The sequence below is a fragment of the Triticum urartu genome, chromosome 6 (assembly GCF_003073215.2).
Source record: "Triticum urartu cultivar G1812 chromosome 6, Tu2.1, whole genome shotgun sequence".
NCBI lineage: Eukaryota > Viridiplantae > Streptophyta > Magnoliopsida > Poales > Poaceae > Triticum > Triticum urartu.
In genome coordinates, this window is record NC_053027.1 from 497,655,302 (window position 1) to 497,663,220 (window position 7,919).

The 7,919-nt window shown below is 42.4% G+C and overlaps 1 pseudogene; it reads left to right on the plus strand.

The window, feature by feature from the left end:
* The first annotated feature begins 1,121 nt into the window (after positions 1 to 1,121).
* LOC125514555 lies at positions 1,122 to 7,558 on the plus strand (annotated as a pseudogene).
* Positions 7,559 to 7,919: the final 361 nt, after the last annotated feature.

The window sequence follows — 7,919 nt, forward strand, 5'->3', positions numbered from 1 at the left end:
GACTTCAGCGGTGAGATGCAAACTATAGACGTTGGCTTGACGCAGAGGAATGGTGGTGCAGCGGCGACTGATATGTAGCTGTTGGGATCCTGGAAAAGTGTGGTGGTGACAACATTTGAGTGACTTTATGATGGTGCTACTCGAGCACCTGGTCTCGAGTTCAGGGGTGAAAGCCTAGGCGACCTGAGTTGGTCATGCCTAGCAATGGTGATGTTTTTACGTCGTTACCTTGTTGAAGGCATTGCTCGGATATGCTTGGACTATTTCCTGAAAACCTAGATTGTGATCTTGAGTGGTTGGATCTGGTGACGGCGGCTATTGAGCGTCGCTCCCTTCTTGAAGGCGTTGCTGTTGAAGAACTTTGTCGCTCGTGTGGTGTCATGAGATGGTTGGTGCGAATACGGTCATCGATGTAGTTTGCCAATTGTGGATCTGATCTCTTTGATGTCTTTTTTTTGCCTGCGCATAGCTTTTGGTCTTATATACTCCCTCCTTTCCGGTTAAGACTCAATTCAAAAATCTCATCAACCAAGGTAGATGATGAACGGTGGAATATTTTTTATAGTTTGCAAAAGCACCCAATTAATGCTCTTGTTTTCCTTAAAAAATTATGTTTACGAATGCATTAATTGCAATGCATGCATGCATTGGTTAATTTTTTTTAATACTTGCATGCAATGATTTAATGCACCTTGAAGTCTGAACATGTGATGGGGAACAATCAAATTGAGCCTTATAAAATGAAAAAACTAAAATTTTGAGATAAACCCTATAAACCGGAAAGGAGGGAGTAACTTTGCTATTTAGTGGCGTGTTTTTATGTGCGTGTGTTGGTGTTGGCTGTGTGCATCTAGATATGCAGAGGCCGGGTGTTCTCATTGTGTTTGTATTCTCTTAATACTTTATTATGAGCCAATAAAATTCACCCTTTGTCGAAAAATTCTTTCCAACACGGAGTTCTACTAGTGGATTGCATGCCTATATCGGTGAAGATTCCGCAGCGCAATTAACGAACCTTCGACGTATCCGGCCCAATCCCATCCATACCCCGCATCCCCCGGCCCCACCTACCTAGTACTCCGTAGTTCGTTTAAATGTTACTACGTGCACATTGACCGACGGCCCCCTCAAGTCCGCCTCCTTTCTCCTCCTCTCCACTCGCCTCCTCGCCTCCGCCTCTGCGACGAAACCATCGAGCGCTCATCAACTCCTCCCAACCCTCTCGTTCGCCCATCCATCTCCCCCAACTCCCTCCCCAGATCCATCCACTTCTCGCCGCCGCTGCTCCGCAATCTGCCACGCCGACGGCAACGGGAGCGACGGACATGGCCATGCCTGCTGCTGCTGCTGCCGGTCCCGGGCTGGCGTCGACCTGATTCCTTCCTTTCGCCGGTAAAGAATCCTACCCTAATCGGACGGATCGCTCCCTCCCTCCAGTCGTTTGGGGTTTCGTATCTGCCTTGCTGTGGCATTGAGCAGCCGGGGCCCGAACCGTACCTAATTTGTTGCCGTCTGCGGTTCTGCTAGGTTTGTTCTTTTGCGGCGCGCGAGGTCGATCGTAGTTTTCTCCGTGTAGATTAGATCGGTCGGAGCTAGTCCGATGGGGTTTGGTGCCCAGGCTCGAGCGCAACTTATTTTCCCTGAATTTTGCGGGGTTCAACTAAACCCACAAACACCACGTTCAGTCCGTCCCTCAGGATGCAAGCGGACGGCGTCCACATTTCCCCGTAGCAAAAATTGCATTAATCTCTATTACTCCCTCCGTAGAGAAATATAAGAACGTTTAAATCACTACAAAGTTTTTATGTTAGTTTACAGAGGGAGTACTTTAATATAACTGTACTAGTTTAATTTCTATGTTCGTGGATGGTCCCAAACATGCGGACATGCGGACGCCGTGTGCTTCTATCCCTACACCGCCCTTGCTCACCAATAATAGAGAGGGTGTTGCATTTGTCCCCTGCATTTTTTTCGGAAGGTGTTATTGAGGTAGGTGGGAAAGCGTAGTGGGTGTACAAATTGTGGAAATGTACGTCTCCGACTGTTTTATTGATTGACATTTTTCTTCAGAAATATTAAAACCCTACAGCAGATAAAATGTCCATGTTGATGCAAGGGATTTACGATGCTCTAAATCGAAAATTGCCATGTAGTAGTACAAAAAATGCCTGAAAAATTGCCACACTGCACAGAGTAATTACCATGCGTTTGATTGGAATTTGATTGGGATTCGACAGTACTAAGGGCGTTCGCTGGGTTTACTTAAAAATCTGACATTTGCTGGGTAGTGGAATCCTTTTTCTTGCTGAAGAGGGTTTTTTTTTGGCTGACATGTTTATGCTATTGCATTGTAATGGGATTTTGTCGCAACAGTTATAGTTTTGGGTGAAACTGTGGTACATGGATCTACTTAGTTTTGGGTGAGACCATTTGATTAGAGATTGAACTAAAGAAGTCTAATATAAAAACTGCAACCTGAATTTCTTCCTAAAAATAAGACCTGCCATATGTGTACACAGATCTGTCTATACTTTCCAATGACTTGGCTGGTTCTTTTACCATGATTATGCACTGCTGCAGTTTTCATATGCATCCTGAATTTCTTCCTAAAAAGAAGACCGCCATATGTGTACAGATCTGTCTATACTCTCGAATCACTTGACTGATTTTTTTACCATGATTATGCAATGCTGTAGTTTTCATATGCACCATCACCATGGGTGGCAAGACTCTTCAGGTGTCAGGATTTCCTGCAACTGTCAATGCAGACCATGTCAAGGATTTGCTGGAACGAATTGTTGGTGTGGATAACGTCTGTGTGGTTAAGCTCAGGCCTCCGAAGAACAACTCTGCAAACTCAAGATCTTTTGCCATTGTTCAGTTCCAGACCGAGGCACATGCTTCGCTGGTGGTGAATGCGGCTCGTGGGAATGCACTTAGGAGTGGAAGCAATTATCTGAAGGTCCGACCTGCGGAACGTGACATTGTTCTGAGACCAAGAACTACGATTTTTAATCTACGGGGTGCAACATTGCATTTTGGCTGCCTTCTGAGGGAAAGAGTTTTATCTGTTCTGTGGAGCGGAACAGACGTTTCTGCTGAGTTTGGATTTGCTATGAAGAAGATTGACTTTTGCCTGACCTACAAATTGAAGAAATACAGACTTGAACTTTCATATGAGAGCATATGGGAGATCCAGCTTCATGATCCACCTGGATCACAAAAAAAGTTCCTTTTGATTCAGGTATGTTTAGCTGTACAACACTTGTTTATGTATGCTGAACATCCTTTTCATGATATCATTTTACACGTACCTGCAAATTAGTTTACCATTTTGTTGTTGTTGCTAATTTATGTGTTTGCTCCTCATTTTGTTTTATGTACTCTGAAATGTTTGTGTGTTGTTACAAGTGCACAACAATAATTTTCATTTTCTCTAGAGTACTGATATAATGATAACCAATCCATATGAAGTTATGCTACTAGAGTTTTACATTAGAGCCCAAGATGATGGGATGGGAACACCAACTGCAGTATTTCCTTGATAATTGCATACCTCTTTAAAATGCCGATCCATCTATGGAACAGCTTTTTAGTTAGTTCAAGTTTTTTCTGTTTCTTGAAAGCTTGGAGCTCTAGATTTGTCATAACCTCAGTTTGAGAATTTTTGTCAATTCTCAGGTTCTGGCTGCTCCAAAAATTTACGAACAAAACTTACAGCATTCTGGCTCTATGTACGACGATCCATTATTCAACTATTTTAGGGATGATACTGATGATCAGTGGACCAGAACTACTGATTTTACTCCATTAGCCAGCATTGGGCAATCATATATTCTGTGTCTGGAGCTACCACATGATTGTGATCTCCCCAACATTCAAGAGTACTTTGTTTACTATAAAGAACACAAGCGTGACTTTCATTGCCATCGTGGACATTCATATTCAAGCAATACTTGCTTTGCTCCAATTGTGAAATCTCTTTATTTCACTGATATCCCCTATGAGATACTCTTCAAGATCAACCACATGGTTCAGAATGGGACACTTAGTGGGCCGACACTTGATGACAACTTCTACCGTCTGGTCAGCCCGGGATATGTATGTATTGACCATATAAAGCGTGCACTTGAAAATATGTCATACCTAAAAAAGACTTGCTTGAATCCAACAAATTGGTTATCTGAACAATACAAAGAAATTAAGAGATCACGCTACATGTTAACATCACCAAACATAGCTCTGAATGATGATGGGTTGGTATATGTTTACAGGGTGCAAATTACCCCTGCAAAAGTGTAATTTTATGGTCCTGAAATTAATGTCTCGAATCGTGTTGTACGGAATTACGCTGATGATTTGGATAACTTCCTTCGGATTTCATTTGTCGATGAGGACTGTGAGAAGCTTCGTTCGACTGATTTATCACCACGTTCTGCTCCCGGAAATAATGCAAGGAGAACTGCTCTGTACAACAGAATTCTGTCGGTCCTTTCAAATGGCATCACTATTGGTAACAAGCACTTTGAGTTTTTGGCTTTCTCTTCAAGCCAGCTGCGGGATAACTCTGCGTGGATGTTTGCTTCTCGTCCGGGGTTGTCCGCCAGTGACATCAGGGAGTGGATGGGGAACTTCCGTAATATTAGAAATGTGGCAAAATATGCTGCAAGGCTTGGTCAGTCCTTTAGCGCCTCAACAGAAACCTTGAAAGTACATAAGTATGAGGTGCATGTAATTCCAGATATAAAAAATGGTACGAAGTATGTATTCTCTGATGGAATTGGAACCATTTCAGCTGATTTTGCAGACGAGGTGTCTAAGAAGTGCAAATTGGCCCGCTTTACTCCCTCTGCTTTCCAAATAAGGTATGGGGGTTACAAAGGTGTTGTCGCTATTGATCCAACATCACACTGGAAACTTTCTTTAAGAGGAAGCATGTCAAAGTTTCCGTCAGACAACATCACACTGGATGTCCTTGCATACAGCAAGTACCAGCCATGTTTCCTGAATCGGCAGTTAATCACTCTTCTTTCAACTCTTGGAGTTAGAGATAACATATTTGAACTGAAGCAACAAGAAGTTGTGAAGCAGTTAAACAGAATGGTTACTGAACCACAAGCTGCTATTGATGCAATTGAACTTATGCCCATGGGAGAGATTACCAATGTTGTTAAAGAATTGCTGTTATGTGGCTACAAGCCGGATGTTGAACCATATCTTTCTATGATTCTACAAACCTTTAGAGCATCCAAGTTGCTAGAACTGAAAACGAAGTCAAGGATATTCATCCCAGAAGGACGAGCAATGATGGGATGCTTGGATGAAACCCACACACTGAAGTACGGAGAGGTATTCATTCAAGCTTCTAATAGTGCAAATGACAGTGACAAGTTCGTCGTAACTGGAAAAGTTGTCGTTGCCAAAAACCCTTGCCTCCACCCTGGTGATATCCGTATTCTCGAGGCTGTTTATACCCCTGTTCTGGACCATATGGTTAACTGTGTTGTCTTTCCGCAGCAGGGGCCAAGGCAAGTATTTACAATTGCATCGTGTTCTTCTATGTTTTTCGAATATGTCTTTTAGCAAAATCTCATTTCTGTAAATATGTTCTTATTTGGTACTAGAAATCAACAGTGGAAGATAAAACAGGTCTGTACATTTTAAATCGAATAAACTTTTACTAGTTGGCACTCATGGATGTCATATTATTACTTCGATATCGTACTCTTATTTTCTTTGCCCTTTGTTATCGAAATCAGCGTCGAATTTGGTTCGTGCAGGCCTCATCCTGACGAGTGTTCAGGAAGTGATCTTGATGGGGACATATATTTTGTTTCATGGGACCCAGATCTCATTCCAACTCGTATGGTGGCACCTATGGACTATACTCCAGCACCAACAGAAACATTAGATCATGACGTTATGATCGAGGTATTTTAAGTTTTTAGCCGATATTATTCATATTAAATGCTACTCATGATAACGGCTGTACATCCATTGCAATGAACTGTCATTTAGTCGTACTTCTGATTGTGAGTTTCTTTTTGACTCTGCTTCTTGTGTTTCTGAAGAGTTGACTACCTGAACCTATTTCCTGAGATCTGCATGTTTTAGTTTGTTTGTTTGTACTTTTCCCCCTGATACAAAATGTAGGCACTTGTAGAGTTGGTTACAAGAACTAAGGATGGTGGTAGGCATGTTACCCTTCATTTGTTTCAAATACTACCCTTCATTTATTTCAAATACTACTTTTTCCCTCCCAAATACAGTAAATGCTAGAATTACAGGCTCAATTGTTGATGAAATTTACGTGGGGCTAATTAGGAACAACATGAGAAGAACTGTATTGGGAGTGTAGACTTAGGATCAATTTGAAAAGATAGAAATACCTGTGTTTTGGATCGGAGGAAGTAGGAAGAAATAAATCTATTTCTTTTCTGATGAGTACATACATTACTACTTTTAAGGAAATTCCAAGCATCCTGTAAAAAAAATCTGACACCCTGCTTTGGAACTATTCTAATATTATGCAGGAAGTACATGAGTATTTCGCAAATTACATAGTTAATGAGAGTCTGGGAATCATTGCCAACGCGCACGTGGTCTTTGCGGATAGGGAAAGCTTGAAGGCTGAAAGTACACCATGCATTAAGCTGGCAGAGCTCTTCTCCGTTGCTGTTGATTACCCAAAGACTGGAGTGCCGGCTCAAATTCCGGGCGAACTACATGTGAGGGAGTATCCAGATTTTATGGAGAAGCTCGACAGGGTCACCTACGTATCTGAGGGAGTAATAGGGAAGCTGTATAGGGAGATTAAGAAGCAGAGCCCTCACATAGGGCATTTCACAAAGGATGTGGCAAGGCGGTCTTATGACAGTGATTTGATTGTTGATGGCTACCAAGACTACATCGACGAAGCTGTGTGGATGAAGGGAGAGTATGACTTCAAGTTGGGTAATCTGATGGAGCACTATGGAATAAAAAGCGAGGCTGAGATAATAAGTGGATGTATTCTTAAGATGGCGAAGAATTTTACCAAGAGTAGTGACGCCGATGCTATTAGACAGGCGGTGAAATCATTGCGGAAGGAAGCAAGGTCATGGTTCAGCGAGATGAACGCCAGTGAGAGCGGGGATGTTCCTGAAGCCTTGTATGCCAAGGCATCCGCTTGGTATCATGTTACCTATCACCCCGAGTACTGGGGTTGTTACAATGAAGTATATGGTCGGCCACACCTCATCAGCTTTCCATGGTGTGTCTATGACAAGCTGCTTCTCATCAAGCAGAGAAAGAAACTTCGAAGGAGGATGCAGCCTCATGTGCTTGATCTCCAGAATAGCATGAGGCGAAACAAGATTTTCGGTTGAGTGCTACCATCAGGCTGTGGTTTGCGTTGTATATATATTTGAACATGTCGATTCTCGTGCTAGAATGTTCGTCGAAGGAATTATAATTGCATATGATACGTGTTTGATGGACATGTGTGTATGAACCTTGGGGTCTTTTGGTTGCCGTCGTTAAATATATTTCTGTGGTTTGATCTGTAATCGTACCTGCTTTTCCCCTGTCTTTTTGGTAATATGCATGTTCATATTAATCCTGTGTTTGACCAGTGCTTGGTGCATTGAAATGAATGGAGGATCCAAATTTAGAGATTGTGAGACTGCTGATAACTGGTGGTCCGGTTCAGAAGAGAAAAGTACTGAAACCACAAATAGCGATTCAACTGATATGGTCTCGGGTGTACTTAACATGCTTCAGAAGGTGGTCTCGTTGAGAAATGCAATGCCATGATAAAGACATCTCTAGGCCAGGGCTCTATGAGATGCCTATCATGTGATAATGAAATCCTATCATCGTCAGAAAAGGGAAAACCAGGTCGATCCCTTTTCCACAACGGCTGTCCTCGCGCTGTGTGC